The sequence below is a fragment of the Lissotriton helveticus genome, chromosome 10 (assembly GCF_964261635.1).
Source record: "Lissotriton helveticus chromosome 10, aLisHel1.1, whole genome shotgun sequence".
NCBI lineage: Eukaryota > Metazoa > Chordata > Amphibia > Caudata > Salamandridae > Lissotriton > Lissotriton helveticus.
In genome coordinates this window covers 1155510945-1155536058 of record NC_136071.1, presented here as the reverse complement: position 1 = coordinate 1155536058, position 25114 = coordinate 1155510945, and positions in this window count along the sequence as shown.

Below are 25114 nucleotides of genomic sequence, written 5' to 3'. Positions count from 1 at the left end.
AGAGGGGAGGAGACTTTGATGGAGAGAGTATCCGGGATTGCCTTGGGGCTGTTTTTAAATGGTTCCAGCTGAACAGCCTCAAGTGCAATTCCGATAAGTCCGAGGTACTCTTCTTCGGGTGTGCGACGGAGCCAGACTGGCAAGCTTGGTGGCCCAGTCACATGTTTCCTCCGTCTTGTTCTTCCCAAATTGCCAAGAATTTGGGGGTCAAGATGGACAGGGGTCTGACGTTAAGAGCCCAGATCCTTGGTGTGACGGGCACCTGCTTCGGCCTCCTTAAGATGCTGCGGAGGTTTCTACCTCTTCTGTCTGAGGAACATAGGAAGCTGACTGTGCAGGCGCTGATCGGCTCTAGGTTAGATTATTCCAACGTTCTTTACCTGGGCCTGCCAGAGTACCTGCTGCAGCGGCTTCAAGTTGTGCAGAACGCGGCCGCGAGGGCCATTTTTGGCCTTAATAGGCGAGCCAGTGCTGCGGGCTTGCTGCAGACTCTACATTGGCTGCCCATCCGTAAACGGATTGTTTTCAAGGCATTAACTTTGGCCTATAAAGCTCTCCATGCGGTGGGAGCAAAGTATCTCCAAAGGAGAATTGTATTCTACCATCCCGCTCGCTCTCTCAGGTCAGAATCTCTGTTCTTGGCGGCAGTGCCACGAGTGAAGAGAGCCCGCATTGGAGGTCGCTCCTTCGGACTGCTGGCGCCGCAGGTGTGGAACACCTTGCCGCTAGAACTCCGGGGAGCTACCAGTCTGCTTGCATTTAGAAAAGGCCTCAAAACCTGGCTGTTTACTCTTTAGGCTGTTCTGCTGTCTTCTCTCGGTTCTTTTCTGTATTTCCCTTTGCTTTTTATTACTGTTGTTGTGTTATGATGCTGTAGGTCTCCCTATTCAAAAGCGCCGGGACACTCTTTTTGAGTAGCCGTGCGCTATACAAATACGAATATAACATAACATAACATAACATAACTTGGGATAATCTATAATCACACTTGGGTAATCACACTTGGGATAATCTATAATCACACTTGGGATAATCTATAATCACACTTTGGATAATCTATAATCACACTTGGGATAATCTATAATCACACTGGGGATAATCACACTTGGGATAATCTATAATCACACTTGTGATTGATCTGCCCCATAAATGGATCTTCCATGGATGCATTTGTCTCACTTTTCTTAGGGTCCTCTGTCTTTCCTCTCTGCACAATGGTCACTGGTAAATATTAGAGGGGTCAACTTAGTCATAAAAAGGCATCGATTTTGAAATACTCCCATTTCTTGCCCCAAGTCATGATTTCTAGTGCTTTGCTCCACCAAGTAGGGGCAGGGTAGAAAAATCAAGGAAGATAAAAATGAAGGTAAATAAAACATGGCATCCGTTTCATATTGATAATGGTAGGAGGCCTCGTGAAACTGGGTATTAGACAATGTGAGCTACCTTTAAACCCTGTGCCTGCCCAGGCAACATTTCAGGGAAACTGGACTGCAATGTGCCAGTCGTTTGAGACTTGACTGGCACACCACACTCGTATGAGAATATTTCATAAACGCCTAATCATAACTACCTGTTAAGCATATTGTTTTTCTGCCAATTACTTTTATATTTGTACTGTGAAATGAACAATAAATCCTAATTTTCAAACTTTTTTTGAGTATGAGAGACTCCCCCAACCACTCTGGGAAGGTCAGATTCAGTAGAAAGCCCTCTATGTTTTACATTATTTCAGAAATGCCCTTAGCGCTATGACGTATTCTTGGCAAACAAGCTGAGAAATGCACCCTCTTGTCTCACAGATTTAAATATTTCTTACATTTCTTCAAGACGTGGCAGTCCTTACACCTCACTAGGGAGCCCTGGACAGCCTGCTTTACTCACTTGCCAAGTTCAGCTCAGGATACTCTTAAAAGTAGGGCATATTTCATCTGTCTGGCTACTCCTGTGCTCCGGCTACAGCTGTGGAAACTTCCCAACAAGCACATGTAAGTGCAGCCCGCAGCAGAGCGCGCATAGAGGAGGCTCAACATCCGGGTCCCTAAGAACATAGTGGCAGGGTTTAGCCAAAGAGACCAGCACAGCGGTGCGCCGCATTTGCACCAAGCCTCTCAAGGGATCACGCATGTGTTTACGAGCGTGCTTTACAAGCAGAAGGTAATTGATTGCAGAGGCTTACAAAGAACCGATCGATACAGCAGTATGTAAAGACACCGCAGGGCTCCTTGCCGAGCGATGCTAGTCCAGGAAGCTCTCATGTCACAGGGAGTCATTATGTTAGCACCCTATAGTAAAGCACCTTTCAGCGACTGTAAGCAAACACTGCCTTATTACCTGCACCTTTTACTAGTTTGTGCCCTGTTAGTCGATATCTAATAATAAGTATACCTGTACCAGTGGACAGTGTACTAAAACATGTTTCCACTATTCAGTGATTCATGGGATAAAGCATTATAGGGATATTGCAAGTTGAAGGAATTGAGGTTCCGTGGTTTTCGGGACCGGACTCCATTTTGTTTGCATTGTTCATAACGCCATTTTGTGTTGCCCTCACGTAGGCCGTGGAGGTAACCGAACGAACAAAGTTGCATGGGCCTCATTGTTCATGTATGCATTAAACAGGCCCTTTTCTGACTTGTGAGTGAACTGCAGGACGTTGACCTCTTCACCTGAAACTGACCCTTCACGAAGCCGATTTCTCTGGCTGATCGTTGTCTGAGATTGCCACTTAATGTTCAGGACCTCGTTAACCTTTAGTTTCCTTGCACATATCTTATCCTAATCAGCATCTGAATTGTTTCTTCCCTTACGACTTTTCATTACATGGGTAGTGCTTTCAATTATGGGTTTGTCCGGCTTGTGGAAATTGAATTTGGGACATTCCTAATAATTAACTTTTGGGTTGGGTTACTGTAAATTGGGTTTTTGTTAATGTGATACTCAGTTAGAAAATGTGTCCTATTGGACAGAATTTTGCGCAGTGGGTGTACATTTATAATGAGAATATTGTGTATAAAAGGTGATGTCTTGCTCTATGAAATTGAACAGTTTCTTGAGTTGTACACCGTGTTGTATTGCTGGGATTACTGTTACTAGCTGCAGCTAATAAATTTGATCTCTGACGCCACCTAGAAGTATTCCGTGTCTCTGTTTGCCAAGACAGGAGAACCCGAAGACTTTGGGCGTGTCCCTGGCGCCGCTGGGTTCTAAAACCCGGTTCTTCAGTTGGCGCCCAACGTGGGGCGACTTCAGCGGTACCGGTCCAAGCCCGAGGATCGTGAGGAGCCACGTGAGGAAATTCTGGAGGAAGGCCGCCACTTCATTGACCCCTGCATGTCGACGTGGACCAAAGGTCTTTTCTGCGAGGCTTCCCGCTTTCCAACGGCTACGAAGGACTGCTGCCCTAACTGTCGCCTTGTCTTGGACCCTTGATTGATCCTTTGTAGAGCGAGACGATAGACGGTCTTCTGGTGGCGTGACAGATATTTGGTTAAGTATAAGTGGGTCGCTCCCACGACTTTGTTTTGGTTCTTGGTTTTGATTTGATTTTTGCAAAAATCGAAGCCGAGGGGCTCGTATATTTACGAGTGTATCGATAGTTGATAACCCTTGAAGTTTGAAGCTAGATTAGTGAGCTATAAGATGCCTGGTCTTAGCAAAATTAGGAAATGGTTTAGTTGTGGTTGCAACAGGGATTCCCGATTGGAGGATTTGTGTCCGATACCTCCGGTTGGAACTCCGACTTATGAGCTCTATTCAAAACATGGAGTGGGTCCTATTACTTATAATGAAGTATGGGTCCGCTACACTAGGAAAGATGGTGTTTTACGATGGCCCCAACATGGTAGCTTCGAATTAGATATTTTAGATAATCTGGAAGTTGCGCTATTTAAGAAGAAAGCCCGGCCGGCAATGTTTGACTCTTTCCGCCTTTGGCAAAAGGAAGCCAAACAGCGAGAAATTAAGCAAGCAAAGAGAGATAGGAAAGATAAGAATATGTCAGTACTACAAGCTGCTAGGCAGTTTAAGTCAGATGAGGAAGATCGAGTGTGTGAAGTTTCAGATAGACAGCGTTGCATGGCCATAGATAAATGTTATCCGGCCTTGCCGTCTTCTCCTCCAAAAGTGACGGAAGACCTTGAAAAAGATCCTTTGATGTCTCATTTACTGAGATTGCCACCCCTTTATGTGCAGGGTGCTACTGCGCCTCCATTACCCCCAGTTGTTCCACCCTTTCTTGTTCAACCTCCTGCTGTTGTTCAGCCACCCGGTGCTCCACAGATGGTTTTGCCTCCTACTGCGAAACCCACTCTAGGGTTGCATATTTTGCTTCCAGCTTTGCCTCAAACTCCTTTGCCTTCTGCTTCTGCATCTCAGACTCCTACTGCTCTTGTTCCTACTTTGTCTCAAGATTTTAACTTTCCTGTTTTTATGCCTACTTCTTCTCCTTCTGCTCGAAAACGAATGACAGAAACTGTTGTTAATCTGTTGTCTCCATTGTTTGGGCCACTGAATATGACCCCTGTTTCGGAATGTAAGCAGAGTCGTAGTCAATTTCCTAGTTCCGAAGAGCGAGCAGTGTTGGATCTGTTGGCTCGTAGATGGATTTTAAATGCTCCCAGGTATAATTTGCCAGCAGTTATGGATGTTTTCTTTCAGTGGGAGCCGCCTAAGCAAAGGTATGTTTTTGATGTGATGTGTGCTTTTCTGCGGCAGGAATGGGAAGATAATGAGTTGGGTCCGATTCCGCAGGAAGTGCTTGATGTTCAATCAGAATTTGCCAAAGGGACGATAGTGGAATCTGATGTTACTGATGCTGTAGAGACGATACTTGCCTTCAGAACTAGACTCCCGTCTCAGCCATTGTACAAACCTGATCCTTCTGTTAGGAGGAAAGTGAAGCAGTATCCTATGAGAGAAGTTCCCCCTGTATGAAGAGAGGCAGTTGCTGCTAATGTTAATTTGGTTATTCAGGCTGCAGAAGCCCATTTTCAGCGAGTATGGGTACATGTTCCATGGAAGAGAGCAGAGGTTTTGGCTCTTAAGCAGACCTTACCTGACCCCCGTAAGAATCCTGCTGGTTATTACAAGGAGTTGTCTCAGACAGTTGAAGCGTGTATTATGAATTTAGCTGACATAGACATGTTAATGGGAAATGTAGTTCCTCAACCTTTGCGGGCGAAGATTCGTCATGAAAATCATGCGGCAGAATTAGGAGATATGTGGGCTAATATTGTTGCTGCAGATGGTCGGCAGGTAGGAGGTGCCAAACCTGAGCCCTTAGTTGCAGAATTACCTGGTAGGATTATTAATCTAATGAAAAATATGATGCCTCCTTTACGAGGGAATTGGGATAAGTTAGCAGCATGCAAACAAAAGAAAGACGAGAGTGTGTCTGATTTCTTCACTAGGTTTGAAGAAACGTTTATCGGTCATAGTGGTCAGGACATGAGTACGGAAGGTGGTCAAAGGTTGTTCGTGGACAAATTTGTCTTTAATTTGCTTCCCGAACTTTCTAATAAGTTAAAGGACTCTGAGAGTTCATGGGCTGTTTCTTCGTCGGCCCAGATATTGGCTACTGCACAATATTATGAGAATAGGGATAAAGATGAGAAGGATAAAGCAGAGAAGAAAACTAAAGATCTAAAGACGAAGGTTCTTTTGCTGCAAGCTTATCCGCCTCGTCAGAATCAGCCTCAGTTTCAGCAACCTCCACAGTTTCAGAGATTGTTACAGAAGCCTGAGCCTTATGCTCCGCGATTCTTTCCTGGTCCTAATCAGTGTGCCTATTGCAGAGAGGAAGGTCATTTCAAGAATAGTTGCCCGGCTTTGTTACAGCGTGCGAATGGCATATCTGGTCAGAGAGGTCGTGGTGGTTTCCAGCAAGCTCCTAGGGGTGGGGGACGTGGTGTGTTACCCCAGAATGAGCGTTCCTCTTCCCTTCAGAATTCTGCGAATTATTTTGACAGACAGAATGTTCTGAGTGGTCAGTCTGCAAAGTACTATGTTGATGATTATTATGTCGAGAGTGAGAGTGCTGGTTATAATGATAGTTAGGACAGCCATGGGCAAAGAGAGGGAGTAGTGTCAGTTCCAGTAGATCAGAGTGGACCTTATGTTGAAGTGACTACATCAGGTGTGACAGAACCTTTTCTTTTGGATACTGGTGCGACAAAGAGTTCTATTATGCATTCTAAACTTCCTGGCGCACCTTTGTCTGGCTTGACCAATGTTTCCGTAGGATTTTCAGGCGCCCCAGTTTGTAACCCGATTTCTAATCCTTTGCCCCTTTCTATTGGCCCTTGTGAATTGGAAGCTCCTCTTATTTTGACGACAGGTTGTAATGAGAATCTGTTGGATTTGGATTAGCTGAAAAGATTGTATGCGGCATTACATTGTTCTCCTTCGGGAGTACATCTTACCCTAGGTAAGAAATTGATTTCTCTGATGTATTTGTCTAAAGATTGTCTTCCACTAGAATTGCGTTCTCTTCCTGATACACTTTGGGCTACAGGTCCTAATGATGTTGGTCTTTTGCAGATTCCACCTTATGTTGTCACCCTTAAGTTGAATGCTAGGCTACCTCGTATTCCCCAATATAAAATCTCTAGCGATGGCGAGAGAGCTCTTCTGGCAATTGTTTATGATTTGGTTGAGAAGGGTGTAGTTGAACAAACGAGAGGTAATGTGTGTAACAGTCCTGTTTTGCCTGTCCTTAAGCGTACTGATGCTTCTCAGCCACCTGTGTATCGGTTTGTGATTGACCTTCGAGAGGTAAACAAGATTGTGGTGCCACAGTTTCCTGTTGTCCCGGATATCACTGCTTTGTTGACTCTGATTCCTGCTTCGGCAGCCTGGTTTTCTGTTATTGACCTGAAGAATGCTTTCTTTAGTATTCCGTTTGCTGAAGAGAGTAGGGATATTTTCGGCTTCTCTTTAGGAGGTCGAAGCTTCCGCTTTAAGAGAGCTCCCCAAGGTTATTGTGAAAGTCCCTCCATCTATGGTCAGGCGTTGAAAACTCAGCTTGATAGCTTTGTGTTGCCTACTGGTGCTACTCTTATCCAGTACGTTGATGATCTGTTGGTTGCCACTGATAACGAAGAGATTTGTAAAGAGGCTACTCTTTCTTTGTTATGACATTTGTCTGACCTTCATCATAAAGTGTCACCTTCCAAGTTACAGTATTGCCGACAAGAAGTAACCTACTTAGGTCACCTCTTGTCGAAGGAGGGAAGAAGGTTGACCCCAGAACGAATTCAAGCGATTGCGTAAATGACTGTGCCATCCACACAGAGAGAAGTAAGTGCTTTCTTAGGTATCACCTCGTATTGTAGGCAATGGATCCCTAATTTTTCCTTGCTAGCAAAACCTCTGTTGGCATTGACTCTTAAAGATACTCCGCATCCTCTCCCTTGGTCTGATGAGTGTCAGAAAAGTTTTTCTGAATTACGTGATGCATTGTGTTCGGCTCCGGTATTGGGTACTCCTGACTACAGTAAACCTTTCACATTGTATGTTCACGAGAGAGAAGGTTGTGCATTGTCAGTGTTGACTCAACAGTTTGGAGACAAGCAACGCCCATGTGCGTATTTTTCAGCGACGTTAGATCCGGTAGCTAAAGCGTTGCCGAGCTGATTGAGAGCTACAGCGGCAGCGGCTGTTTCTATCCGACAGTCTGCTGGTTTGATATTGGATAATACGTTGATTGTGATGGTCTCACATGCAGTGGATACTTTATTAAACAGGACCAAGACTCAGCACCTTACTAGTGCACGTCTGTCAGGTTATGAGTTGACACTGTTGGCTAGCCATGTTCACATCAAAAGATGTAATGTATTGAATCCAGCTACGTTGCTGCCGATTTCTGTAGAGTCAGATGCTTAAGAACAGCATGATTGCTTTCTTCGAACAGAGGAAGAAACAAAAGCTAGAGTTGATCTAAGGGACACTACTTTTGAGAATGTTGATGGTACCTTATGGGTAGATGGTTTGTGTTTTAAGCTTCCAAATGGTGAAACGACTGCAGCATATGCCGTCACAACTTTACATACAGTTGTTGAGACAGCACGCATAGCACAGAATTCTGCGCAAGCAGCAGAGTTGATTGCATTGACACGAGCGTGTGTATTGTCAGAGGGAAAGCGAGTGAATGTTTATACCGATAGCCAGTATGCGTTTGGTGTTGCCCATAGTTTTGGACGTTTGTGGAGAGAAAGAGAATTCCTTACTTCCCATGGCACAAAAATTCCGCATGGGCAGTTAGTGAATGAACTTTTGGAATCTCTTGCTCTCCCAAAGCAGATTGCAATTGTGAAGTGTAGTGCGCATAAGAAAGTTGTGGATGATGTAGGTCGAGGGAATGCGTTTGCGGATGAAGTTGCGAAGGAAACGGCGAGAGACATGATGAGCCGTATGTATGTGGCAGGTCCTGCAAGATGGGTTGTGGAAAGTGGAATGTGTGAAGACACAATAGAAAGTGTGAAGATGATTCAGGCTGAAGCTACGGAAAAAGAAGTGAGTACGTGGAGAGAAAGTACGGGTATGTTGGATTCGACAGGTTGTTGGGTTGAGTTGTCAGAACATCAGCGATGGTTGTTGCCTGATGCGTACGTGCTCCCAGTGGTTACTATGGCGCATGGAATGGCTCACATCAGTTCAAAAGGGATATGTAAGTTGTTGGCTCCAGTATGGCAGAATGCTGGAATTCCTAAATGTGCTGAGAATGTTGTGAAGCATTGTATGATTTGTCTGAAGTATAATCCTGGCAAGGGAACTCCAACTCCAGCAGGTGATTTTGCTCCTCCGACGTATCCGTTTGAAGTGATACAGTTAGATTACATTCATATGGAGAGATGCAACAATCTGAAGTATGTCCTTGTGGTTGTTTGCGCCTTTCCCAGATGGATAGAGGCCTACCCATAAAGGATAATACTGCCTTGTCTACAGCTAAGGTTTTGCTCAAAGAGTATTTCCCTAGATTTGGTTTGCCGAGAATTGCATGGTCGGACAATGGGAGTGAATTTGTGGGTCAAATCATGAAGAAAGTATGCGTTGGTTTGAGTATCAGGCAGAAGTTCCACGCAGCGAATCACCCCCAGTCTGCTGGACTTGTTGAATGTTACAATGGTACCTTGAAGCTGAAATTAGCTAAGATTCAAGCGAGCACTGGTCTTACATGGCCGGATGCCTTGCCGTTGGCTCTTTTGTCAACAAGGACGACAGTGCATTCTCGTGTGGGACTTAGCCCATACGAAATAGTTTTTGGTCGTCCAGCGAATGTTTGGGGTGTGCCTCGTCCTAAAAAATACAGTGACCTTGAGTACCCTATGTTGGTGGATTACTTACATGACTTGACTGCTAAATTACGTGTTCTCCACCAACAGGTCTATGACAGTTTGCCGACAGCTACTGCAGATCCAGGGCACACGATCTAACCTTGTGATTTTATCTTGACGAAGAATTTTCAGCGATCCAAGAATTTGGAGCCGAGATGGACTGGTCCCTATTTGGTATTGCTGGTCACTAGAACTGCTGTTAGAGTAGCTGGTAAAAAGAACTGGGTGCATGCCACCCATACGAAAAAAGTTCCGTTGCCCTTACCGTATGATCAGTGGGTGAGGGATGGAATCGCTGACTTAGATTGTGAGAGAGTTCCTAGATTTGTGCCTTTTAGTGATGCTCATTTGACATGTACACGATCAGAGCGCGAGGATGATGATGTTCTGCAAGCTGCTGTGCCTCCTCATCTAAAGATCGACACCACCAATCAGGAACTTTTATTTAAGGATCCTACTGTACCTGGTAAAGAACGCTACGATTTGAGGCCAAGAAAGCCTATTGCTATGGACAAATAAAGATTGGAATTTTTTATATAGTGAATTACACCTTGTCAGATCAAGAGACTTTTTTACTTTTTCTTTTTCGAGTCACCATCCGGACTCAGCTGCAGGGTCACGGTATAAGTTCTTAAGGGTTGAGCGGCGTATAGACACAAGGTCTGTGGTTTAGGGTCGTTAGTATGATCTTGACGCACACTTAAGTGAAGAAGGAAAATTGCCGTGAGCAGCACGTTAGAGGATGGAGTCTTTTGAGTCCAACATGGGTGTTAAAAGAGTTGATTTCAGAGTGCAAATGTGTATATTGGTTCGTAGCAAATGTTTTTTAATAATGTGTTTTCTTATGCTTTTGAACATTACGTTGGTTTGTGTGGGTTGGATTTTCTATGCATCACAACAGACACTTGCATCTACCTCCCAACCTACTCTTTCTTTTTCTACTGTTTCCCCACATGAGTTTCATACGTTACCTGAACATGAACAGACACGAAGATTAGAATTTGTGAACAATTCGTTTATACAGATGTTGCATCAGCATCAGTTAGTTGTAAATACCACGAATTGTTGGGTGTGTGGTCTTATGCCACATACGACTGATAAGGGAATGCCATATTTGGTTTTGCCTTTTTCGCCTAATGGGTCAGTATGGGCACTCCAATCAATGTTTATCTATGCGAATGAAGCATCTCCTGTACGTTCTGTCAAAGATAATGCGAATAATAATGCCTTGATACAGGGAATAGTAGATATGGTCAGAGATATTGATGCATATAATGCTATCCCTAAAGATGAGGTACGAGCATATGTTGGTTGGAACAAGACGAGATATAGCATTAGTCTGACAGAGAAAGACTAAGGGGTATATTATCAAGGGGTTTATCTCCGCTTTTTTGGCTTTAAAAGCCAAGAAAGCGGAGATAAAATTATCTCCCTATTACCAAGCTGTCGCTAACACCAGTTAGTGACAGCTAATAGGAGATAGCGCCCATCTTGGGCCCCGCTTTGCATGTCAGTGATATTTATCACTAATGACATGCAAAGTGGGCGTGCCAAGATGTTAGCGACTGGAAACAGTCGCTAACATCGCTATCTCCTATTACCAACTTTTGGAGATATTCGCGCTAAGCGCGAATATCTCCAAAAGCTAACACCTGCCCTGAGCAGTTCTTCACCATGTTATCCAATGGGAGGTGGATAACATGGCTAAGAGCATTTGCTCGATAATGCATGAATATCGCTGACTTTTCAGCGATATTCATGCATTGCGGCCGTTTTTTATCGCATTTGCGATAAACCTTGCTAATAGCAAGGTTTATCTGCGATAAAAATCGCCGATGTGCGGCGATAATTTTTGTCTCTAAACAAGTTAGAGACAAAAATTATCGCTAGTTGTTGGTAATATACCCCTTAATGAACTTAATGAAACCGAACCGCTCAGAGAAGGCTCGCAGAGAAGTATTTAAATTAGAGGTCATCAGCGCTTTATTTCAGCTTGCAGCGCGCATTTCTAAGGCATTACATTTTTAGGATTCATTTTAATAGGTGGGAAATTGCTTTTCTCACGGTACATTTTTAATGTGTATGCTCGCTTACCTGCATTTTAAATTGTGCCCTCACCGCTGTTTAGCGGGTCTCTCGCCACAGCCACAAACATTACCGCCATCTTGGGGATAGTGGGGACGTTCCTTGGGCGCCATTTTGGGGCAGCGTTCTAGCTGTCAGGCGGCTATTGTACGGCGTCTATTTAAACCAGCCACATGCCAGCGCACAGCGTTGACACGCAGTGGGCGCGCCGTGGGAGCGCCAGAGGCGAGCCCATCTACGCCCATCCACGCTCAGCCGGGCCCAGGGGCCACAACCCCTGGCCATTTAATTAGATATGGTAGAACCTCGTTATTACAGTTTATTAGGGCTGATGTTCAGCCTACTCAGGATTGTATAGCTATTTTACGACAGGAAGGGCTACTGAAGTCCCCACGGTCGAAGGAGGGAATAAATATTCAGGCGGCGGATACTACCTTGAAGTATGGTCTGCTAAATACTCGCTCCCTACAGAGGCATAATTTAGAATTTCTTTCGCTCTTACAGGACGGTGGCGTTGATATCCTTGGGGTCACAGAAACGTGGCTGGAGGAAACTTCAACACCTGATCTGGTGGCCTCTCTCCCCCTGAACTTTGAGGCTATTTGCCTCAATCGTACGGGCACCAAGAGAGGAGGGGGGGTAGCGTTCTTATATAAAGACTGCTGGAAGATAGAAAGAGTATGTGCGGAAAATCTTGGTGGAGCAGAGGCTCTGGGAGTGAAATTTGAGAGGGGCACCACTTGTTGGGTCATCTTACTGTTATATCGTCCTCCCTGGGCTGAACCAACCTTTCTGGATCACTTTTTGGAGGTCGTGCATGACCTCAGGTCCCGGTATGAGAACTTGATGATTATGGGAGACTTTAACTTCCATTGGGAGCTCTCCCCAAAGGCAGGGCAAGCACTTCACCTTGAAGAGGCTTTAACGACCTTAGGTATGTGTCAAATAGGGACCGGCCCTACCCATAAAAAAGGTCATACATTAGATCTGGTATGGATCACAGATCCCGGGCCAGACCCTATTACTATTGTACCGTGTGCTTGGTCGGACCACTATCTAATCACAGGTCAGAGGCAGATTAACCAGGTAGGGAATAGACAGAGAATTGTGTGGAAAATGGTAAGAAGATGGAATAACATCAATAAGGAAGAGTTGGTTGGACATCTATTAAACTCAGCCGAGTTAAATATAGCCAATGAGAATGTTGAGGTTGGCAGTCAAAAATTACTTGATAAATTGAAGAATGCTATTGATGCTGTTGCTCCAGCAAAAAAGGTGAAATGGGTGGATAGAGGGATGGGGGCTCCTTGGTTCGATGAAACTCTAAGAGCTAAGAAACAGGCGCTCCGTAAGGTGGAGAGAGCCTGGAGGAGGGACTATAATATCAATACCCGGAACCTATATGTGCAGGAGCTTGCACACTACAAAAAGGCTATATTAGCTCGCAAAGCAGAGTTCTTTGAGAACAGAATAGCGACAGCTCGGGTCCCGCAGAAAGAAATTTTCAAAGTACTTAAGGAATTGAGAAACATCAAAGAGCAGAAACCAGAGTTCTCCCAGGAAGATTGCCAGAACTTCCAGGATTTCTTTATAAGAAAAATTGAAGACCTCCAGGGTGAAATATCCCGGATGCCAATGTTTGATTGTCCATTACATATTACACAGGATCCCCCAGAGGTACACCACTTTATAAACACATTACCCTTGATTACCAAGGAGACGCTGGCCAGCCTGGCAGAGAGAGTAAACTCTGGTTCTCAGGCAGACCCCTGCCCACCCAGTGTTTTCAAGCTCGCGATGTCAGGATTTGAAGAGGATGTACTTACCCTCTTCAATAGATCCCTAGAGATGGGACAGGTTCCAATTTCTTTCAAAGAGGATAGGTTGAGCCCGCTTCTTAAGAAACCGGAGGCTGACGTTAAAATTCAAAAAAACTATAGGCCCATTTCTCAATTACCTTTCTTAGCTAAAATGATTGAGCAGCATGTTTTGATACATCTCTCAAAACATCTGGAGACCAACGCTCTGTTAGAGCAAAATCAGGCCGTCTTTCAAAAACATCATAGCACGGAGCTGGTGATGGTATCTATCCTGGACAAACTAAGATGTAGAGCTGACAAAAAGATCCCCGGGGCCCTGGTGCTCTTAGATCTCTCAGCTGCATTCGACACGGTGAGTCACAACCTACTGTTGAAACGCATGAGAGATCTGGGCATCGGGGGGACCGCCCTGGGCTGGTTAACTTCATTCCTGCAGGGAAGATCGCAGAGAGTCCAGCTGTCAGATTTGGTCTCTACACCAGCGGCTATTACATGTGGAGTGCCGCAGGGATCTGCCCTTTCTCCGCTCCTTTTTAATATATATCTGCAGCCACTGATTTCTGCTCTAAATCAGATGGAGTGCCAAATTTACAACTATGCCGACGACACACAGATCATCATTCAAATTGAGGATTCACCTGGAGCCCAAGCTAGGCTACATAACATCCTAAAATTCACGAGTAATTGGATGTCCTCCAACTCCTTGAAGATCAACCCAGAGAAGACCGAAGTATTGCCCATTACCATCTCGGGCAATCCCTGGAACGATCTCCTCTGGCCTCAGGAGTTGGGTAGGACCCCGACACCAGCAAGCGTGGTGAAAAGCCTGGGAATCCACATCGATGGTAATCTATCCATGAAAAACCAAGTGTCGTCGGTGGTAGGCACATGTGTGGCCCTCCTAAGGCAACTCCGGAAAGTCTCTCCAATGCTGTCATTTTCCACGCTAAGGACGGTGGTGTCCGCAATGATCTTAGGACGCTTGGACTATGGGAATGCCCTCTATGTTGGACTCCCCCAGCAACAACTTTCGAGACTGCAAATAGTGATGAATGATGCAGCTAGACTGATCTTTGGAAAATCCAGAAGCACGCATGCCTCTCCTCTTTTATGCCAATTACATTGGCTTCCCATTAGGCAGAGGATTTTATTCAAGGGTCTGTGCATCGCACATAAGGCGGTCTATGGCAACGCGCCTAGCTACATCAAAGCCAGACTGGTGCAGTACATCCCCAGAAGGACCCTGCGATCGTCTGAGGACACTCTTTTGGTAAGCCCGCGCTACCGTATGACCACCCTCGGTGGACGTGCTTTCTCAACTACCCTGCCGGCAGCCTGGAATAAGTTACCATCAGGCTTAAGGAAGGAACCAAATCTATTGCCTTTCAGGCGAATGTTAAAAACGGTGCTCTTTCGAGAAGCGTGGGGTGTGATATAACTCGGCTGCCTGTTTTTCTGTAATGATCAGTTTCTCAAGTACAAGCGCTTAGAGACCAATCGGTGATAATGCGCTATACAAATAGAATAAATAAATAAAGAGAGACAGAAAACGTCTCCCCCTATTTGGATTGTACCCCACCGAGGTCATTTTTGTCTGCAAGGTAATGGTCAGAATCCGAGAGCTCAGCTTGGTAAGAGTGTGTGTGCTCACACCTATGTCTATACATCCCAGAAATCCCCACCGTTCATGCCAGCCAAAGGCACGTATTTTGTTTGTCACGACAGAGCATATACATGGTTGCCTTCTGATTTTCCAGGCACATGTTATGTGGCATTTTTGCTTCCCCCTACATACACTGCTGTTTTCAATTACCATAAGACAAGATATGGTAGAGGTGTTATCGATGTGAAAGATACTGTCGCACAAGAAGCTGGAGACTTCTTTAAGGGTTTCCTGCCCTTTTTGGGGCCTATGGCTAATGGTAGGACAATTCGTCAGCTTACGAGAGTTTTCGAGGCGACTATAAATGAGACTGCAGGGGCTCTTAGTAATATTACAGCTGAGCTTCAAGCGGATTGCCTTATGACATTACAGAACCGCTTTGCTTTAGATATTATACTTGCAGATAGAGGTGGAGTATGTAAATTGATCGGATCTAGTTGCTGCGTTTTCATACCAGATAACGTTCCGACAGTGTACCAAGCCATCTTGAGGTTACATAAGTCCGCTGAGTCTATACATGTAGACGAAGGGAACTGGTCGTTGATAGGATGGTTTTGGGAACTGCTGTCCAAATGGGGATGGAAGATTCTGATGTTTCTTGGTATGGCTCTAGCAATCTTTTTCTCGTGTTGCTTATGCATCCAGTGTGGTCCGGCCATTTGTAGTCTTTGTGCTACAATCTGTGTGAGAAGACCAGTCCCGAGAGAAGCGAAGGATAATAAGATGATGTTACAGCAACACTTTGATGACCTGATGAGAATAGATATAGACCTGGATTCAGATTGACGTGAGTTTAGGTCATTGCCTACGTAATGGCAAAAGGAGGGTCTGAGGTTCCGTGGTTTTCGGGACCGGACTCCATTTTATTTGCATTGTTCATAACGCCATTTTGCGTTGCCCTCACGTAGGCCGTGGAGGTAACCAAACGAACAAAGTTGCATGGGCCTCATTGTTCATGTATGCATTAAACAGGCCCTTTTCTGACTTGTGAGTGAACTGCAGGACGCTGACCTCTTCACCTGAAACTGACCCTTCACGAAGCCAATTTCTCTGGCTGATCGTTGTCTGAGATTGCCACTTAATGTTCAGGACCTCGTTAACCTTTAGTTTCCTTGCACATATCTTATCCTAATCAGCATCTGAATTGTTTCTTTCCTTACGACTTTTCATTACATGGGTAGTGCTTTCTATTATGGGTTTGTCCGGCTTGTGGAAATTGAATTTGGGACATTCCTAATAATTAACTTTTGGGTTGGGTTACTGTAAATTGGGTTTTTGTTAATGTGATACTCAGTTAGAAAATGTGTCCTATTGGTCAGAATTTTGCGCAGTGGGTGTACATTTATAATGAGAATATTGTGTATAAAAGGTGATGTCTTGCTCTATGAAATTGAAAAGTTTCTTGAGTTGTACACCGTGTTGTATTGCTGGGATTACTGTTACTAGCTGCAGCTAATAAATTTGATCTCTGACGCCACCTAGAAGTATTCCGTGTCTCTGTTTGCCAAGACAGGAGAACCCGAAGACTTTGGGCGTGTCCCTGGCGCCGCTGGGTTCTAAAACCCGGTTCTTCAGAATTCGATGACCAAATAAAGGAGTGAGGCTGAAGGGTGAGTTACTTTCTTAGTTCATGAATATCCAAGGTCACTTTCAACATCCTTATAATGTAAGGCATAGGGTATTGTATTCCTTATAACTCAAGGCCATACCATCACCATTCCCGTAAACTGCTTAAATCCTTATCCGACTTATCTTTGTCTATTGGACTCTTTATTTTAAAATCTGAATTAAGTTAGAAGAACATAAGAGCAGACCCCGTTACAAACATTTAGTATTGGACTTCCACCCTCCACACCTTCAAAACCTACTTAAAAAAGCAAAATAGGATTTGAAAAAAAAATTTCACTCAGCATTTGAGGTTATCTGGTAGAACCATGAGCAAGATATGGCAGGTCCCGGGAAGGGCCCTGTAAAAGACTGGGGCCCTGGGAAATTGTCACCTTTAAGAAAGTCGTACAGTATGTCTGGGCTGGCCTACAAGCATGCTCACACATGACAAAGTGAGGAACAGAAAAAGAAGCATTTTATGGCATGCAAATTAACCACCAACAATTCAAAAAAGTATCCCACCCATAAGAGATATCGGCTAGGCACAATCCTCTAGTCAGGAAGTCTCATTCGATGTTGCTAGTATGAATGGGAGCAATTCCTTTTTGCATGGTAACCCTCACACACTCTAGTAGTGTCATGCTTCATCTTCGGGTTCACCCTGGCTTGACCCTATTCCAGGGAGCACTTTAGAGAAAAAGGCCAGGGGGTTAAAGTTTAAAGATCCTCCCGGTACTCCAGGCGTGGGCACACGCCGGGAGATGCAGAGCCGAGTAGGTGGTATTGTGGAGTCAGGATCCTTGATGACTGTCTGACTACAGGACTGCCCCGTCTCTTTGCACTTATTTGAGACATGTGGAGTCCGCCTAAGTTGGGTTGGATGAATCAAGACTGAACACCCACATTAAGTATAAGTATACGCATGAGGCGAATACAGTGGAACAGTCTTCTACTCCACTACTTGCTTTATATTGTATCCAGGGAGGGAATTTTTTCTGTTGTTCGCCCTGATGAAAGACGTGGACCCATAGGGGCCTTTCATTGGCTGAAACATGTTGGCAATGCTTGTAGGTCATAGGACCATTTTATCCTCGTGATACCCTGCCATTTTTGTTTTAATATCCCCTATCACTCCATATTAAAGGGATACCTGGAGTACCGGTAGGACCTTTAAACTTTAACCCCCTGGCCTTTTTCTCTAAAGTGCTCCCTGGAATACGGTTGAGCCCACCCTGGCCTTTAGGAGCCAGGGTGAACCCGATGATGAAGCATGACACTACTAGAGTGTGTGATGGTTACCATATAAAAAGGAATTGCTCCCATTCATACTAGCAACATCGAATGAGACTTCCTGACTAGAGGATTGTGCCTAGCCGATATCTCTATTGGGTGGGATACTTTTTTGAATTGTTGCTACTGAGTTGGGAGGACGTATCCCCTCTGTTGTGTTCCTCTTCCAATACTGTGGAAGATCCTCTACACCATTCAGTCCTTTGGTCATTTTTGTACAGTAGACATGCAAATTAACCAAACAGCATGACTAAAACAGTGCTGTTTAACCTAGCACAGGTACTCGTAGTTTATCTTTCGAACGGCTGGAGCCATAGACCCTTTACCCTTTGTATCAATAGCACATCGTCCTGTCACTGATCTACACGGCAGCTTTTCCAGCCTTCGACACAAGAGCTTCCTTACGTTTATGTCCCATAAATATTCTATCGAGGATATTGTTATATCAGGACCTGCATATTTGGGCGCTTTGAAGTGGAATCTCGTTGAGCTGAGAGTCGGTTTTTCACCTTATATCTTGGTGAAATGTATTGACATCACAGTTTTTGTGTGCCCGACTTTTGGACATCGAGGCATCATTGTCCGTCATTTCGGTTCTTTATTATTGACTTCCACACTTCTGGACTTTTCCTGTTTTTTACAGATCCATCGAGGCATTACTGTCCGTCATTTCGGTTCTTTATTATTGACCTCCGCACTTCTGGTCCTTTCCTGTTTTTACAGTACGATAAGACGGTGACCTGATGAAGGCGATCTCGCCGAAACGCGCATAGTCTTACTACCGCCTTGCCACCATCATTTGTGTCTATGTTTTAGTCTGTACTGTGTTCTTTTTCTTTGTGTATTTGCAACAATTAATAAGAACACATGTTTGAAATAATTGTTCAGTAATATCTTTTATATCACTTTCCCAAAATTTCATATCTTTTTTTTTAAACCAATAAATTGAAATATGATCCAAATCATGAGTCTTCAAGTATATCATGTTTAGGCCATAGCTGTGTGACATTAGTCCATGGGTTTTCCTTAGTATTTTACAGCCACTTTTGACTAAGCTATAGACCTTTTCCTACTAGATTTCCTTTCCTATGTATAGCTAGTCCATTAACTATATAGGGGTCCCCTGTTTTCCAATAAAATAACCTAGCACAGGTACCCTTGTACTGCAATCTAGTCATGTACGGCTGTATAGTGTTTGTTGCATGCCTGACAAGCTTACCAGGTCCATGCTTGACTAATTGGTCTAGTCCCTTTCTTTCTTAGAATCCTGGGTCTTGTTGTACTGGTTAAATACGACTACAAGTCCCAGAATTCATGTAAAAACACGGGACTGGCCTAGCTAGTGGACATGGGAACCTTGGCAGCTATGTTTTTGGTGTATGGTGAGGGTGCAGGGTTTTTTATAGATGTACTGGGGCATTTGTACTCCAGGCAAGGGGAGCGGGCAACTGTTTTCATCCATTACTTCCTGTCCCTATGCGTCCTCGTCTCTCTATACCAGCACTCTCAGGTTCTCCCACCTTCTCTTCTAGCACCTCATGATGTCCACATTAATGGAGAGGGGCTAATCGCCAGTGTTGGCGCATGGCCCATATTGGCCTCCACCAAAGACTCACCACACTCCACTCCCCTGCAAGGAAGTATCACTGAGATTACTTGTGAACGGTTTTGTAAGGAGCACCATACGAGGTATCTCCCAGGAACAGACTGAGTTGACTCCCCAGTAATTTCTGATTAACACCCAGTGCAATCTGCTGCTTTCTGAAATATTATGTATAGCACTACGCTGTGTGTGACTTGAATAGAGTACTTTATTCTTTTTCAAAGACTAGGGGGGCATATTATCAACAACTAGTGATTTTTATCACCGCGCATCGCCGGATTTTATCGCAGAGATAACGTGCTATTAGCAACGTTTATCTCCAAAGCGATAAAATATCCGGCGATAGTGGCGAAATGCGTGAATATCGCTGGAAATCCAGCAATATTCAGGCATTATCGCTAAGAGGGACTCAGCCTGAATATCCACCTCCCATTGGATATACAGGCTAAGAAGTGGTCTGAGCAAGCGTTAGGTTTTGGAGATATTCACACTTAGCGCGAATATTTTCATTACTACGCCTGTGTGGATAATAGGTGATAGCGATGTTAGCGACTGCTTTCAGTCGCTAACAGGTTGGGTACGCCCACTTTGAATGTCATTAGCGATAAATATCGCTGATATGCAAAGCGGGCCCCAAACCGCTCGCTATCGCCTAAGAGCTGCTTGCTAATAGTGCGATAAAATTATTGCTGCTTAGCGGCCGAAATCGGACGCTAAAGCGGCGATAATCTCATATTGCCTGCCTTGATAATATGCCCCCAAGATCTGGCTAGAGACTTTGGGCCTACTCAAAAAGGTAAACTTATACTTTTGTAGAAGTTTACACTTGCTGTTAGTAACTTTCATACTATTTTTAATGTTACTAGTAGTAAAATGACACTTGTAAAATTACCAGTAGTAAAATTACACTCGTAGTTTGTGAATACCAAAACAGCAGTAAAGTTAGGTAAATATACACTTTTGCATAAGTTTACACTTGCTGTTAGGCAGTTAAATAGTTTTTGGTATTCACAAAATACAAGTGTAATTTTATTACTAGTAAAATGACACTTGTAAAATTACTAGTAGTATAATTACACTCGTAGTTTGTGAATACCAAAACAGTAGTAACGTTAGGTAAGTGTACAGTTTTGTACAAGTTTACACTTGCTGTAGTAGCTTTACTACTGTTTTGATATCCAAAAACTACGAGTGTAATTTTACTACTGCAAATTTTGCTAATAGTAAAATTGCACTTGCAAAATTCCTAGTAGTAAAAGTACACTCATAGTTTTTTAATACCAAAACAGTAGTAAAGTTACTACAACAAGTGCAAACCTACTCAAAATTGTACATCTACCTTTGTGAATCAGGTCCATTAAGTTATTAACTTGTGTTGTTTGATTTATTAGATACCGAGTCTCTAACTCCACATCACCTCCCTGAGTAAGTGTTGGAATGCTCGACTGCACTACCCTGAGGGGCAGGTGCTAAAGGGGTGTACTTAGTACTAAGGATAAGTCCCCGGACACTAGTGGTAAATAGCTTTGATTGACACAATCTGAAACAAGAAATCACTGCCTGCCCTGGGACTCCTGAAAAGGTTCTCCTAAAGCAGGGGAAGACTCCTGCTTTGTGTTAATTCCCCAACGCCGCATATTGCTGATGGATGCATATTTGTACGGTAAGACCTTCAGCACTCTGACGCAACAGCAATGAGGTGCATACATCTTTATAAAGCGCCCAAATAAATAAATGCCATGCCAATAAGCTGCTTGTTTATTTATTTATATAAAAAATCAATTTAATTTAAATGTATATTCAGCACATGGACAATGATTGACCGGTGTGTTCAAAAGATGAAGAAGTGATATATAGATTCGGTATAAAAACCTATCACAGTGAATGTGCTCGTTCTTTCTTGTACCAACAACCGCTATGTCAAATAGTAAAGGAGTTGGAGCAGGCTCTATGAGTGGAAAAGTCCCGTGTGGGCTTTGGTCAGGTGATTTGTTTGTACAAATGGCAGTAGTGGTCTTTTGCCTTCTGCAAATGGATTCTTTTCTGGGGAAACCTGAGGTTATTGGATCTCTGGAGCGTGATTGCCTCTGATCCAGTGCGGCTCTCCAACAACCCTTAATATTAATTTCACTTAACACAGGAGCAGTTACTTCTTACTCATCGGTGGGGCCCATAACACCGCGAGTCACACACACACACACACATACTTTTACTCCTGAATCAGTGACAAAGGAGGTGAGCTGCTTGTTAGCCGGGTACCTAGGATTTATACTTTATACACTTATATACATATTATATAGTATTAAACTTATGCTAATATGTTACCTGGAAAACTTAACATCAAGGTACTCCACTATTTGGTCAATGGATCATCTAGTAGAAATTAGTTGATGGAGACTAAGACCAGCTTAATTATAGTAATCCTATAACTTTAGCAATTTTATATTCTCATGACATTTCTTAAAATTAAAACCAGACTCGAGTTTAAATTTTATATTGATTTTATCTACTCCATTTAAGGAAAACAGCTTTTTAAAGATTTATTTAGAGAAGCAAAATTAAATCAATTTATTTAGTACATGTTAAAGAAGATGAAAATTTAGGAAAATACATTAGCAATCTGTGCTTAGAAAAATAACAGAGTCGCACAAGTTCCCAATCTGCCTCTCTATTTCTTCTCAATGCCTCCCTTCCCAAATAAAAACGCTGCATTCAATCATTCTTCTTTGCTCCATCAAAAGTTAAATTCCAAAAATTTTCAAAGTCTCTAACACCATAAAATTGTTCAAACCGACAGCATGTCGAGGTGCAAAATAAAATCCGTGGAGTAAGCTTTTTTCACCCTTTCGACAAGCTCTTTTATACCCTTTTTCACTAACTAACTTAAAATTGAAACTTTTAGGGTCCACAGTTTACTCTGATTGGTTCATTAGAGGGGTGGTGATGATCACCTCATTCCATCCTTGCCCAAACCAGTTTTTCATTTAGCAATGTCATCTTTAACATTTTCTCTTGACATTCATCTCCGATTTATGCTTGTCATTCTCTTTTTCGTTACACGATTTGTAATTTTTCTTCATCACTTGTTCCGTTCCCACAGTTTTAGTTGCAGACATCCTTTGGCACACTTCGGTGTCCTAGGCCAAGCTGATCTTGACATCGCTCACTTTGCGTACCAGCCATTCTGCTTACTCGGCTTACATTGACGCTCATGCGTGGAGGCCTTTTCTCTCAGATTGATGTCAACGCTTCTGTCACCAGCCATTTTTCAACAAACAGGACGTGTAGGCCTCAATGAGAACTAATGCGAAAACAAACGGAAAATTAGACTTTGACTTCTGTTTACCTTCCACCATTCTAATATTCCCAGTTAGTTGTTACCTAGCATCAAGCAACGCAAATAGCATTCTTTTACTTACCAAGTGCAGTTTATTTCTTTTGCCACAACATATAATTTCTCTATAAGAAGCATAAACACACATACTTGTTTGTGTATAAGTATATTAATATAGCACTATATTAATATGACTCATTCACAATTATTAGTACGTTATCCTTGCAAATAGCTATTAGTTTCCCACGTGTAATTTAAAATGTCTAAGTGCGTTTTGTTGATTAATTTTTATGTATCACACCATTTATTCTGTTATTGTTATACAAAATTGATTTTAGAAGGGGTACACATAAAATGTTGTCTCTCCCCTGCTCCATCACCTCCCACCTTGATCCATTGGCACTCTCCATCTGAATAAAAGGTGCATTTATCACAAGAGTTAGGCCTTCCCTGAACTGTTGGATTTTGGTCCCTTTTGGAGTCACCACTGCTCGTATTGTCCTCTTTGGCTTGTGCTTTGTTGTGATCCTTCTTCAGATGTTTATCCTGAGGTTAATTCTTTTATGCTTTGTCTTTCTCTTACGATCCTGGAGCAAAAATGATGGAACTTGTTGATTCACACTTGGGATTGACCTGCGCATTGATGGATCCTCCATGGATACATTTGTCATCATTTTCCTTAGGGTCCTCTGCCTTTCCTTACCGAACAATGGTCACTGGTAACTGATGTTGGAGGGATTCCTTCTAGTCATTTGGGGCCAGATGTAGGTAATTCATATTTACCGACTCTTAAATACCGAATTTTACCGATTCGGTATTTAAGAGTCGGTAAATATGAAGGGGGGAGATGTAGGTATTTCAGATTCTGTAAATACAGAATCGTTAAGATTCGGTATTTACCGAATCTGTAAATACCGAATCGGTATTGACCATTGATTCCTATGGGCCTTGAAGCCCATAGGAATCAATGGGCAATACCGATTCTGTAATTACAGAATCGGTAAATACCGAATTTTGCAAGGGTGCAGGGGGTGTCACTTTGACACCCTCTGGCACCCCAAAAATAGGCATGTGCGCCATGTGGCACATAGACATGCCCTAAAGGCATGTCTGTCTGTCACATGGCTAGGTGTGCATGCACACATGTGCATGCACACCTGAATTCGGTATTTTAACACCCAATTGGATTGGGTGTTAAAATACCGAATCTGAAAGGCCTGCGGCACTCAAAGATGTGCTACCTACATGTGCTTTTACAGACTCTGTATTTTTACCGAGTCTGTATTTACCGATTCGGTAATTTTACCGAATCTGTAAATACAGATTCGGTAAAATACCGATTCTGTAAAGCATGCTCCTACATTAGAAAACCCTAATACCGGTCGGAAACGGCCGAAATCAGACGTTTCCGACCGGTATTAGGGCTCCAACATCGGGCCCTTGGTCACAAGAAGGCATCTCTTTTGAAACACTACTATTTCTTGTCACAAGACAAGGTTTCAAGTGGTTTGCTCTGGCCAAGGCGTCTGGCCAAGAAGGTCACGTATGCTTGCTCTACTTCGATAGACCTGAAGAAGTCTGTCCATCATCCATCTTGCTGCCGGACAGGCCTGATGAAGGCGCCTTATCTTCTACCTGTCTCGTCCCAGGAGTTCATTAAGGCATTAAGGGCCAGATGGAAAAGTTTTGTTCCTTTCTCATCTTCAGTTGTTTTCATGTATATTGGTGCAATGGCTACTAGCATGGACAATCTTAAGGGGTTTCAAGGAGTCATAGCTGCCACCCCAGTCTTACCCCTGGTGACACCTAGCTGTCATTTGTGGATCCTTGGAATCAAAAAGGGCAAAATGAGCGCCAGAAACTTGAGCAGCTTGTTCTTACGATTATTGGAGCTCTGCTCTCCTTGTTTTCTCCCTATTTTCTTTGCACTAATAGTGAATATTAGTGCAGTATCATCTATTAGTGTATAAAAAGGAATCACCAGGAGCTGGAATGACACTTTCACTGGTAGCAGAAGAAAGTTGAAAAAAAACTTTTTAAGGTATACCATGTGCATGCGTGTGGGTAAGAGTTTGTGTGAGAGAGACAGTGTGTGTATGTGGAAGCAGGTGTGACTATATGTGTGATTGAAAGTGAGTGGAAGAGAGCCAGTAAGTGAGTACGAGGAGCCATGTGAGTGAGAATGAGTGAGAATAAAAGTGATTGGAAGTGAGGGAGAGTTGATGAGTAAGGATGAATGAGTAAGAACGAGTTTATGGGAGTGTTAGCGAGTGTAAGTGAGAATGGGTGAGGGTGGGTAACAGTGAGTAAGTGTAACTGCGAGAGGGAAAAAGTGAGGATGAGTGAGAGTAAAGGTGATTGCAAGTGAGTGTGAGT